Here is a 13,616-nt window from a genome sequence, read left to right on the forward strand (position 1 = left end):
CCTTCCTCAGGCGACCGAAGGCTGCACTAGCACACTGAAGGCAGTGTTGGACTTCGTCATCGATGTCTGCCCTTGTTGACAGTAGGCTCCCGAGGTATGGAAAGTGGTCCACGTTGTCATGGATTTTGATAATCGGGGGGCAGTACTGTGTGGCGGGGGCAGGTTGGTAGAGGATCTTTGTCTTACGGATGTTTAGTTTAAGGCCCATGCTCTTGTACGCTTCGGTGAAGGTGTTAACGAAGGTTTGGAGTTCAACCTCCGAGTGTGCGCAGACGCAAGCGTCATCTGCATACTGTAATTCAATGACAGAGGATGGGATGACCTTGGATCTGGACTGGAGGCGAAGGAGGTTGAACAGTTTCCCGTTTGTTTTGTAAGTTAGCTCCACTCCAGCAGGGAGCTTACTGAGGGTGAGATGGAGCATTGCAGCCAGGAAGATCGAGAAGAGCATTGGTGCGATGACACAGCCTTGCTTGACCCCGGTCCGTACATGAATACCCTGGTTGTGGGTTAAATATTGGCCAGGATACTGGAGATAACTCTCCTGCTCTTCTTCAAAATAGCGCCATGGGATCTTTTACATTCACCTGAGAGAGCAGATGGGACCTCGGTTTAATGTCTCATCCGAAAGACAGCACCTCCGACAGCTCAGCACTCCCTCAGCACTGCACTGGAGTGTCAGCCTAGCTTTATGTGCTCAAGTCTCTGGAGTGGGATTTGAACCCACAATCTTCTGACTCAGAGGCGAGGGTGCTACCAACTGAGCCACAGCTGACACTGTAGGCATCAAACGGCATGCCGCTCTCACCAGCAGTGTGGGGGCGGGGGACGTGCTCTGGCCCATTTTTCAGATTTTGAAAAGTTGGCCAACCAGCAGTTCTTAAAGAGTGTTGCTTGCCCTTAAAGGGGATTCGAGGAAGGGTGCAGCTGGGTGAAGGTGGAGGTGCAGGAGATATTTTCATATGTGTGTTAGGATGGCCATGGAGAAGATTCCCATTTGCGTGAATGATGCCTTGGGCGTACGTGTCACCCATTGGCATTTGAAAATTGCATCTGGGTCCTACAAGTGACATAGGACACTGATTTGCATATTACATGAAACAGGCTGGCACACTTGCCACCCATCTCCAGAAACGGGCCCGAAATGCTTGTGGATGGATCAGGAGTGGGAAAGATGTATTAATTCAGCGGTCAACATTTTTGGAGCACTACCGCCCCATTCCCACACAGCACAGGTGATGAAAATCAGTCCCATTGTATCTCCATCCAACAAGTATTCTTTTTTGCTACAATCCTTCTTATTGACAGTCTGTTTTGGAATTCTGGCAGCAGGGCCTATATTTGCTAATCAGCTGTGTGATGCATTAAATTTGTATGATCTTATTTGTATCAGAAGCCTTTGTTTGAGGATTACATTGTAAAATGTATTCCTCTTTTTCCTATAGATTTTTCTCAAGATGAGGAGGCCCAAGGAAGTGGCAGTGTAGCCCTAAGAACTTTGCATCATTTTGCACCAAGCTCTTGTATTTAGCTCCAATACAGATACTAACATCCCAGAGCATTCAGTTAGTAAATTTGTCAAGAAGCACCAGGAGTAGCATCAATCATAAGTGGGGAAGAGCAACTTGAGATGAGAGGAAAAGAAGCTGATAGTGGTCACAAGGCTATGAGTCCTTGCTGTTTGCCAATAGCATGGGCAAATGATTGCTATTCTACTGTGTGAGCCGTCAGGCCTTCTGGCCTTCATATGCTAGCTTGGCTCAGTTTGTAGCACTCTCACCTCAAAGTCAGAAGGTTGTACATTCAATGCTCCTTAATATTTGACCAATTTGCATTGAGTCTCTGAATCCAAGTAATTGATGTAAATTAGAAAAAGAAATGGTTCCAACACTGGGCCCTGGGGCACCCCATATTCATAGGTTTGTTGTTGCCAGTTCTGTCACTCTTTTTGAATATGAGCAGCAGATTAGCCTCTTTCCAGTCTACTGGTCCCTCATAATGATTGTCAGTGCTACACAAATCTCCTCCCTAGTTTCTCTCAACACTCTGGGATAAATATCATTGGAACCTGGAGACTTATTTGGTATAAGCTATGTCAACTTGTTTAGGACTTCCATCTTATTTATATCAAAGTCCAGAATTTTGCCTTGGTACTTTTTTTTTAGAGGGCTTGCTGTTCACATGTTCCCTTGTGAATACTTTGAGAAGTAAACATTCACAATATTTGTGCTCATCCTCCATTAGAAGCCTATTTGCATCTTTTATTCGTCTCACCTCTTGTCTGACAGTCCTATTGCTATTGTAGCAATGGAAGGATTTTTTACTGTTGTGTTTGTCTCGGTTGCTATGCTTTTTTCTGGGTCTCTCTTTGCCCCTCTCATCATCGTGTTAATATGTTTCTGCATGATCCTAAATTCATTCTAGTGACCCCCTTCTCCTTTCTTCCTGCAGGATTTTTAGAGGTAATTTTCTCCCTTTATTTCACTTTTTAATTTGTTTGCTCATCCATTTAGGATCACATTTGAGCTTTCTGATTTTTATTATGCACTTGTTCTGCATGTCCAACATTATTGCTTTAAAGATGTTCCATGTATCTGCTACTGAAGTGTTGACAAACATCCTCTTCCATTCCATTTGTTTTTATTCTTCCCTCAGCTCTTTGAATTTAGCCCTTTTAAAGTTATACACCTGGTTTCTGCTCTTTGGTATAATTGGGTCCGAGATCCTGTTAAACTTGTTTATTCTGTGGTCACTGTCCACAGGGATGTTACAACTTCCATTTCCTCTACATTGGCCCAGAAATTCGGGTCTCCACGGGTGAGTACGCACGGGGTACTCACCCGTAGGCCCAATGAAAGTGTCGGTTTCCTGCATGCATTGCGCATGCGCGGGAAACCAGCACTTCCATTCCCCTGAACGAAGGGGTTCAGAGGTCGAACGCGTGCGCGGGAGAGGCTGCGCGTGTGCATCGAACTTAGGTTTTTTTTACAGGTTTTCCCGGGAAGGTAAGCCTCCAGAAGTTAGACATATAAAAAGCAGGCGTAAGGCCTGCTTTTTACAAGGTAAGTGGTGAATTAATTAAAATTAAAACATTTTTTCCACAGGTTTATTTTTAAATACTTTAAAGCAAAGTAAGTTTATTTTTAGCCCCGTTAGAAAATAAAATTATTTTTTTCAAAAATTTAAATTATTGTTTAAAATAGTTATTTCATGTAATTTATAGTTTATTAAAAAATGTGATTTAAAAAAAAAATTATTTGAAGATTTAGTGATGTTTTGGGGCCATAGTATTTATAAGTTTTGACAGCTCTTCCTGTCAATCTTGTGAATGGAGCATTCCCTGCTCCGATTGGCTCGCCATGGCCCACGTGATCCCAGGGGCCGCATCGAACTAACTGCGCCCCTGGGATACGCAAGCACTGCGTGCCGGCAGCTGGAGCAGGCCCTGGATCGGAATTCCACGCGGGCCCACAGCTCAACGGCCAGCGCGCAAGGTAAGTGCAGGTCGGGGGCTTGCACCCATGGGAAGCCCCCGACCTGAATTTCTGGGCCATTGTCTGGGCCATTTACGAGTATCAGGTCAAGATGAGCACTGACCTTGTGGCTTCCTTTATGCTCTGACTCAGAAGCAGTCATGCATTACATCTGACCATAGACCACTTGCGATTTCCCAATTCATATTACTTGTTCATAGTGAAGTGTGATTTCTCCAAGCCCTCTGTGCTCCCAGTAATCACGGGCATTAAATTATTGAGGCATCTGTGCTTGTTACAGTTGTCGCTAATTTTATGAAGAAATAAATAAGCTTGCATTCTTATCACACCTTAGCATATCCTTAAGTCATCCCAAAGAACTTGACAACTAACTGATTACATCTGAAGTGCAGTCATGTTGTTACATAGGCTGTTTTATGCTACCCAATGTAAAGAAAAAGCTAGTAATGTACTTGGAGGTCTAACCATGATGTGAGTGAATTGGATAAAATATTAAATAAGTCATCAAATGGCAAACATATCGGAATGAATCTCTCTCTCACTCTCTGTCCCTCAATTTTCAAAAAACTATTTGGGCTAAGTATAGTTAAAAATAAAAGTACAAGTATTAGTGCCTGCACAAAAAAATTCTATGTATACTCACCTGGATGGTGCAACCACAACACTCAACCAAATCAGAGCAGTTCACTTGATTGGTACCCCTGTCACTATGCTCAATATACATCCCCTCTATCACCAGTGTAATGGAGCGACAATATGTGCAATCCACAGGATGCACTGCAGAGCTCACCAAGATTTCTTCTGCAACCTCTACCACCAAGAAGGACAAGAGCATCAATGTCATGAGAACACTATTGCTTCCAAGTTCCCCTCCAAGTTACACACCCATCCTCACTTGGACATACATTGCTGTTCCTGCATCATTACAGAGTCAATATCCTGGAACTCCCTAGTTAATACTATTGTGGGCCTCATCAGCACCAGGACCGCAATGGTTCAAGGAGAAGGCTCACCAACGTCTTTTAAATGTGGCCTTGCCAGTGTCGCTACGTTACGAAAACAAATATAAAAACAAATTCAAATCCTTAGAAGATTGTAGTTTCAGACTGGGATTCCTGAGGTCAAATGACCCTGGAGTAGTATTCAGCCAGTCTGAAGTCATACCCTCGCTGGTAACAATAGGGCTGCTCTGCAACATTTGGGAGCACTCCCTGTGATTGGCATCATCAGACAATACTGGTAGGGATCATGGGGGGAAAATTCAGTTGTTTGCGCCTCCTGTTAGCGCCTTAAGAGGGCGCTAATGGGGCGCAAAGCAACTAGTGCCCGGGCACGGCGATGTTTGTGCCGCTCGTCCGCTTGCAGTCAGAATCAGGGGAATGTATAATGGGGAACAAAGAAATGGCAGACCAATTAAATACATATTTTGGTTCTGTCTTCACAAAGGAGGACACAAATAACCTCCCACAAATGTCAGGGAACATAGGGTCTGATGAAAGGGAGGAACTGAAAGAAATCAGTATTTGTAGGGAAATGGTGTTAAGGAAATTGATGGGATTGAAGGCCAATAAATCCCCAGGGCCTGATAATCTACATCCTAGGGTACTTAAGGAAGTGGCCCTAGAAATAGTAGATGCATTGCTGATCATCTTCCAACATTCGATGGAATCTGGAACAGTACCCATGGATTGGAGGGTAGCTAATGTTACCCCACTATTCAAAAAAGGTGGTAGAGAGAAAACGGGGAATTACAGACCGGTAAGCCTGACATCGGTAGTGGGGAAAATGCTAGAGTCCATTATAAAAGTTGTAATAGCAGAGCACTTGGAAAACAGTGACAGGATCGGACAAAGTCAACATGGATTTACAAAAGGTAAATCGTGCTTGACTAATCTACTGGAATTTTTTGAGGATGTAACTAGTAAAATAGATAAGGGAGAACCAGTGGATGTGGTGTATTTGGACTTTCAGAAGGCTTTCGATAAGGTCCCGCATAAGAGATTAGCATGTAAAGTTAAGGCACATGGGATTGGGGGCAAGGTAATGACTTGGACAGAGAACTGGTTGGCAGATAGAAAGCAAAGAGTTGGAATAAACGGGTCTTTTTCCGAGTGGCAGGTAGTGACTAGTGGGGTACCGCAGGGATCGGTCCTTGGACCCCAGCTATTCACAATATATATTAATGATCTAGACAAGGGAACTAGATGTAATATCTCCAAATTTGCAGATGACACAAAGTTGGGTGGGCGTGTGTGCTGTGAGGAGGATGCTGAGAAACTACAGGATGATTTGGACAGGTTGAGTGGTTGGGCAGAAGCATGGCAGATGCAATATAACGTGGATAAATGCGAGATTATCCACTTTGGTGTCAAAAACAGGAAGGCAGATTATTATCTGAATGGCAATAGATTGGGAGAAGGGGAAGTGCAACGAGACCTGGGTGTCCTTGTGCACCAGTTGCTGAAGGTAAGCATGCAGGTGCAGCAGGCGGTTAAGAAGACAAATGGTATGTTGGCCTTCATAACGAGAGGGTTTGAGTACAGGAACAAGGATGTCTTGCTGCAGTTGTACAGGGCCTTGGTGAGACCACATCTTGAGTATTGTGTGCAGTTTTGGTCGCCTTATCTGAGGAAGGATATTCTTGCCATGGAAGGAGTTCAGCGAAGAGTCACCAGGCTGATACCTGGGATGGCAGGAATTACGTATGAGGAGAGATTGGGTCAATTGGGCTTGTACTCGCTGGAGTTTAGAAGAATGAGAGGGGATCTCATTGAAACTTATAAAATTCTGGCAGGACTGGACAGACTAGATGCAGGGAGGATGTTCCCAATGGTCGGGGAATCCAGAACCAGGGGTCACAGTCTAAGGATAAGGGGTAGGCCTTTTACGACAGAAATGAGGAGGAATTTCTTCACCCAGAGAGTGGTGAACCTGTGGAATTCTCTATCACAGAAGGCAGTAGAGGCCAATTCATTAAATATATTCAAGGAGGAGTTGGATATATTTATTAAGGCTAAAGGAATCAAGGGGTACGGGGAGAAAGCAGGGACCGGGTACTGAACTTGGATGATCAGCCAGAGGGGCCAAATGGCCTACTCCTGCTCCTATCTTCTATGTTTCTATGTTTCTATGGCTCACTCATGGAGTTGTCGGATTTCCGGCCCCCTGGTTTGGCGAGTTGCCCGCTAGCACTCATTGAACGCTGGGCAGCTTGCCGACTGTATTCTGATAAATGCACCAAAACTGAAAATGGTTTGGACCTCCCGCTGAGTCTGTCAGGTGGGCATGGCTGCCACCGTAGGTATTGTGGACATGGTAGGTGTGCGGGGGCGAGGCATCAACATCGCACTAGTTTTGGAAAAACGTTATAAATCATCCCATAATTTCTGGAAACATATGTTGACAATCTAGTTCAGAAATGCAGTGAACGTACTTAAGTGTACTGCATTCAATCTAAATAGAGCCTGTTTATGTTCATAATTTCATACTTCTGGATTTATGCTCAAATTTCTTTTTAAATAATTGCAAATGGAATTACCTTATGGTGTGGGCCTATGAAGCAGTTCTCAATAAAGCCACTGTTTGGTATTGTGGAACTCAACCAGAAGTTATTGAGCACTCCTGAAATAATAGAACAAGAGCTGCTAGCTCCAGCACTGCAGCTAGATGTCAAACACAGGCTCTCCATCTGCACAAAACAAGGGATTCACAATCTAATATGAGTCAGCCCAAAGTCCTGATCGCAAAATTCTAGACTGACACTCCAGCACAGTACTGAGGGAGTGCTGCACTGTTGGAGGTGCCGTCTTTCAGATGAGAGGTTAAACCGAGGTCCTCGTCTGCCCTCTCAGGTGGACATAAAAGATCCTGTGGCACTATTTCCAAAAAGAGCAGGGGAATTCTCTCCAGTTTCCTAGCCATTATTTTTCCCTTAATCAACATCATTAAAAAACAGATTATCTGGTCATTATCACATTGTAGTTTATGAGAGCTTGCTGTGTGCAAATTGGCTGCTGCATTTCCTACATTACAACAGTGACTGTACTTCATTGGCTGTAAAGTGCTTTTGGATGTCCTGAGGCCATGAAAGGCATTATATAAATACAAGTCTTTCTTTCTTTTTATAACCTAAAAAGTACTGTTAGTGATGTGAACAGTCAAATACGCGTATGACATTTCTCGGTCCATATTTTAATGGAACCAGTAACCTTTTATTTTCAATGGTTAATGTATCCATTAAAATAGCTGAGAAAGGATGCCGTACAAAAAAATGTTACGTGTTCATCTACTACTATCACTGAAAGTCATTTCCAGGCTTCTATCGCTGGTATCATTTACAGTGCAGCTAATGACATTATCAATAAGTCTGTCCCAATAGCCAGTAAGTTACGTAATAATATATCCATAATGCGTAGGATGTCATTCCATCAAATGCAGGAATTTTTAAGAACCCATTTCCATTTGAAACTGGGACTGAGGTAATGTTACCTACAGAGGCATTTACGGCCACTGAAATAGTCTGCAGAGAATTTGGACAGCCGTGGTGGCGACATCTTTCTCCACTTATCCATAAGGGTAAAACCTTTCTGGCAGTCTATTTTGGAGAACTGTCAATACAATTACTTGCACAGCAGTCTCCGTAAATCTGCATTCCTCTGCAAATCATAACAACAGCGGTGTCGGGTGATTGATTAATGCAGCAGCAATGCCTGCTAGCTCATTAACTTTTATTGTCCCTCCTGCACTTCTGCTGTTGGCTCATTCTACAATTGCCACTGGACTCCCTAAATCCAAGCGTAAAGATTAAACATGAACCATTCCTTCTTCCTAAAAAAAATTTTAACTATTTTTTCTGTGGGAGAAGAAAAACAAAACTTGTTTGTTTGAATTTCACCCATAGTTGAAGGTCAGGTTTATAAACCTACACTGCTGCTGAACGATGCTGAGAAATACACTCTTCCCCTTTCTATATAACTGATCTGTGACTGGCAGCAATGACTGTCCGTGGATTTAATTTGCTGTTTGTAGTAGAAGATTTACACACTGCTTTAAAGTTGACAGGTGTGCTTGTATTTATTTCGTATATGTACAATTATTTTTTTATTATCTGTAATCATTAATGTAATGTTATACAATTAATACAGTACATCAACTGATAAACTTACATGTCAGGAAAAACATCACCAAGCCAGCGTAAAAGATCAGGCAATTTAAAACGTAAGTGAGCTACGCCCTGTTATGTCTGACATTTGGTGATAGGTACTCGATTGCCTTGGCCTGAGCACATGGAGTTTGATAGTGCTGTTATTGTTGTATTGTGTATAGGTATTCGATTGCTTGTGCCTGGAAGTGTGTGTGTGTGGCAGCCATGTTAAAAGCAGCATGAACTGAACTCACTGACGGTCTCTGGATTATCTTTGCAAAACGCAACATTTGGCGACAAGGATGGCTGAAATCTCTCTTCCACCACCTCCTCCCTTCCTTGCACTATCCGGTGAGCCCCCGATCCCATGGGTTCACTGGTTACAGTCCTTTGAAACCTACCTCATTGCTCTTGGACTAGAAACTGTGAGTACGGCTCGGAAAAAGGCACTGTTATCCCATTGCTTGGGAGCGGAGGGCCAGCGTGTTCTTGGGACATTATGCACAGCAGACTCAATCCAAACATATAATGAGGCTGTGGCTCTGTTAAGCACACACTTCGCTGCCCCACAAAGTGCCCTCCTGCGGCGATTCATTTTTAGACAGTCACCAACTCCTCGGCGAGTCAGTGCATCAATACGTGGCTAATTTGAGGGGGTTAGCTAGCTCGTGCAAGTTCAGTGCATTACAAGATGAGATGGTGCGTGATCAACTAATAGAGCACACAAACAACGTGAGAGTGCGTGAAAGACTGTTACTCGAGTCCGACGATCTGTCGTTGTCACAAGCAGTCAACATTGCCTTTCAAGTGGAGTCTGCAGCCGAATGTGCAGCGAAACTAGCACACACACCCAGTGACAGCGCCCTCGGCCCTGACAGCTCTGACACAGTAATGCTCGCGCGATGGCAGCAACGCGCGCTACCGCGGCAACAGTGTGGAAACTGCGGATCTCGTTAACATGCTACCAGAGCGCAGAATTGCCCCGCGCGTGGCCAAGCCTGTCGCAATTGTGGAAAACAAAATCACTTTGCCAATGTCTGCCGCTCTGCCCCGGTTGCTACAACTGAACACTCTCAGTCCTCAAGCACTATAATTTGCAACGTGAGCTCTGGGCCAGTAGTGGCTTTCAAATCATGCACAATTAACCTGAATGATGTGTGCATCCCGCTGTTGTTGGATACCGGTGCCAGCGTCTCACTGCTGAATGTGAACACATTCAAACGCTTTTTCAGCTCCCTGCCACTCTCTGCGCCCTCCACTACCCTTTGCGGGTATGGTAATTCAAAAATTGGACGAGTGGGCTCAGTCAACCTCACAGTATGCTATGGAACAAAAGTTTTGCCAGATTTTTGTTTTCGTGTGGCACGCCAAGGAGCTAACCTGATGTGACTGGATCTTTTCACTGACCTGGGTTTTTCTCTCTTGGACACCGGCGGGTCTGCGATTCTGCACGTCGCCTCACCGTGGCGCCAAACATGGCCAGCACTCTTCGAGGGTCTGGGCTGCCTGACTGCCTTCACCCACCAGCCCATGGTTGACTCCACCGTTACCCCTGTCATTCAGCCACTGCGCCGCATCCCACTTGCTCTCCATGACGGGGTCACAGCTGAACTAAAGCAGCTACTGGAAGCCGGCATCATCGAACCAGTTGATGCCTCCCCATGGGTCTCCAACCTGGTGGTCGCAACGAAAAAGTCAGGTGGTCTACGCGTCTGTGTCAATCTTCGAGCAGTGAATAAGGCTGTAATCCCTGACAAGTATCCACTGCCCATGTCAGAGGAACTCACAGCGCAGTTCTATGGCTCCATCCTGTTCTCGAAACTGGACCTTCGACAGGGCTATCTACAGGTTCCCCTCCACCCCAGCAGCAGGGAGCTCACTGCTTTTGTGACACATGCTGGCGTCTTTCGGTACACCAAGATGCCATTTGGACTTAGCTCTGCACCCAGCTGCTTTCAAAAGATGATGGCCTCTGTGCTTGCGGGCATTCCTGGGGTGGCCATCTACCTGGATGACATCGTCGTGCATGGGCCCTCGACCTCCACTCATGACAAACGCCTTCACAGAGTTTTCACAGCTCTAGCAAAACACAAGCTCACACTGAATGGCGAAAAGTGTGTCTTTGCTGTTTCAGAGATCGAATTTGTGGGGTTTCAGTTGTCGGCTGATGGTATATCCCCACTCCAGTCAAACGTGGATGCCATTCACAGCATCCCCGAACCCAGCTCTGCAGCACAGGTTGCCTCCTTCCTTGGCATGACTGGGTACTACCTGAAGTTTTTGCCCCAGTACTCAGCCACCACAGCCCCACTGCACCAGCTCCTGCGAAAGGATGAGCCCTGGGTGTGGTCACAAGCCTGTACGGAAGCTGTTCGCCTCCTCAAATCGCAGCTCACGTCGCCTCCAGTGTTGGCTCACTTTGACGTCGCCAGCCCCACCCTCGTCACTTGCGCCGCGTCCGCTGCAGCTGTGGGGGCGGTGTTATCACAGATACAGAATGGAGTGGAGAAACCAATCGCCTTTGCCTCCCGAGCCCTTAGCCCCACCGAACAGAAGTACTCAGTAGGCGAGCGTGAGGCGCTGGCGTGCGTCTGGGCATGTGAGCGGTGGCACCTGTACACGTATGGCCATGCCTTCACCCTGCGAAACGATCACCAGGCTCTCACTGCCCTGCTGTCAACATCCGGCACGGGCCACAGACCACTGCGTCTACACTGCTGGTCTGACCGCCTCCGCCAATACAATTTCAGTCTCCAGTTCACACCAGGACGTGACAATGTTGTTGCAGATCTGCTCTCCCGCACTGTCTCTGCCCCAGCCCCACTCGTCGGGTCTGAACAAGTGGAACAGGATATCGTCCAGATGCTGCACACGCCTCTCCAAACCACAGTCTCTCTCCAGGAGCTCAAAGAGGCCTCTGAACAGGATCCGGCCCTCTCCCAGCTGTGCACCTTCATCAGAGATGGCTGGCCTCGCAAGGTGCCTGAGGAACTGTCTGCCTACTCCAGAGTTAAAGAGGATCTCTCCTGCTGGAATGACTCCTGTGTTGCACATGGGCTCTGCACTGTGGTCCCAAGTGCCCTTCATGCACGTGTTTTATCCATGGTGCATGAGGGCCACTTGGGCATAGTGAAGCTCAAACAACGATGCCGAGACCTAGTGTGGTGGCCGGATATCGACAGGGAAATCGAGGCGCTGGTCAAGGAGTGTGCAGCCTGCCTTGTAAGTGGCAAGACTGGCCACCAAGCTCCCCCACCCCTGCAACCCCTTGCCTGGCCCTCTCAGCCCTGGGAGCACCTGCAGCTGGACGTCTGCGGGGAGATCCATGGTGTCCCCCACCATCAACGGTTCCTAGTGATGACCTATGACCTGCACTCAAAATGGCCAGAGGTCACTGCCATGGGCTCCGTCACCTCTCAGGTCATCATTGATATCCTTGAGTCCCTCTTCTCCCGCTGGGGGCATCCAAAGGCCATCACCACAGACAATGGCCCCCAAATGGTCTCTTCGGAACTCTCCTCTTACCTTGAGAGCAAGGGCATCCGTCACATTCGCACAGCGTACCACCACCCCGAGTCAAATGGGGGGTGGAGCGTTTTAACCAGACACTGAAAAATGGCCTCAGAGCACACCTATCCCAGGGGTGTGCGTTTGACAAGGCCCTCCTCCACACACTGCTGCACTACAGAGCTTCCCAGCATTCCACTACAGGGGTCTCACCTGCATCCCTCATGCTAGGCCGTGAGCTCATGCTGCCCCTTGGCAGGCTCCGCCCCTCGCTAGCTCAGTGCCCTGCTCCACCGGCTCAAGCCACAGTCGCTAGACAGCAGGAGAAGATGAAACTCCGCTTCGACCAGTCGAAGAGGGCCAAGGCGCCCAACATCTCAGTCTCTGATTGGGTCAGTGTCCGCAGGCCTCATTGCAATAATAAGATGGTGTCATTCTGGTCCTCCCCTCTCCAAATCAGCCGCCAACTTGGACCAGCCACTTTCTGCCTCACTGACGGCTCTCGGTGGCATGCCAGCCACCTTCGGAAGGTGCCAGCACCCACTGATGCGGGATTATATGGACCTAACCCCCAAGCCTTACCCCCAGAGTGGCGGGATGCACATGTGGCTCAGCCAGCCAACCCTCAAGCAGATGTTGTGCCTCAGCCTGCTCCTCACCAGTCCATACCTCGGCCTATTCGTACACGTTCTCGCCCTGGCCACCTACAGGACTTTGTCACTACATTTCATGTTTGAAATTCTGTGAGGGGGGAGGAAATGTTATGTCTGACATTTGGTGATAGGTACTCGATTGCCTTGGCCTGAGCACCTGGAGTTTGATAGTGCTGTTATTGTTGTATTGTGTATAGGTATTCGATTGCTTGTGCCTGGAAGTGTGTGTGTGTGGCAGCCATATTAAAAGCAGCATGAACTGAACTCACTGACGGTCTCTGGATTATCTTTCCAAAACGCAACACGCCCAAAACCACTTACGCTCCTGTTTTCTATGCTCTTTTATGCTGGTTCAAGATTCAATTCACTGGAATCAGGCCCCACCCGCAAAACTGGCCAAGCCCCCAGGTCAAAATTGTGAGGTTCCACCGATAGCGCTGGTTCGGGAAGGCTCTTCAAGTTGCTTCGGTGCACAGGCACTAGTAAGCACATTTTAAAAGTTTTTTCATGTCAAAAATATTTAACTTACTAAGAAACTGACCAGTGTACACCAATGAAACTATTAAATGGTTCAGTATAGGTTTATTTAGGTCATTTTTATTGATTTTAAATCAGGTTACCCACAGGCGGAGGACTGGACACTCTTATTAAAAATGCTATTTTAAAAATGCAATTTTTGCTGATAAACCCATTTTCAGCTGCATTAATAAAACTGCACCAGATTACCAATCTTAAATACATCAAGGAATACTTTTTAATGGAAAGTAAAAAGTAACGATGCTGTTCTATTACGTTGCCCCATTGCGTGGTTCGTGGAAG

This window comes from Somniosus microcephalus, chromosome 2 (genome assembly GCF_052327205.1).
Source record: "Somniosus microcephalus isolate GS21.2 chromosome 2, FLI_Smic_1.0, whole genome shotgun sequence".
Classification (NCBI taxonomy): domain Eukaryota; kingdom Metazoa; phylum Chordata; class Chondrichthyes; order Squaliformes; family Somniosidae; genus Somniosus; species Somniosus microcephalus.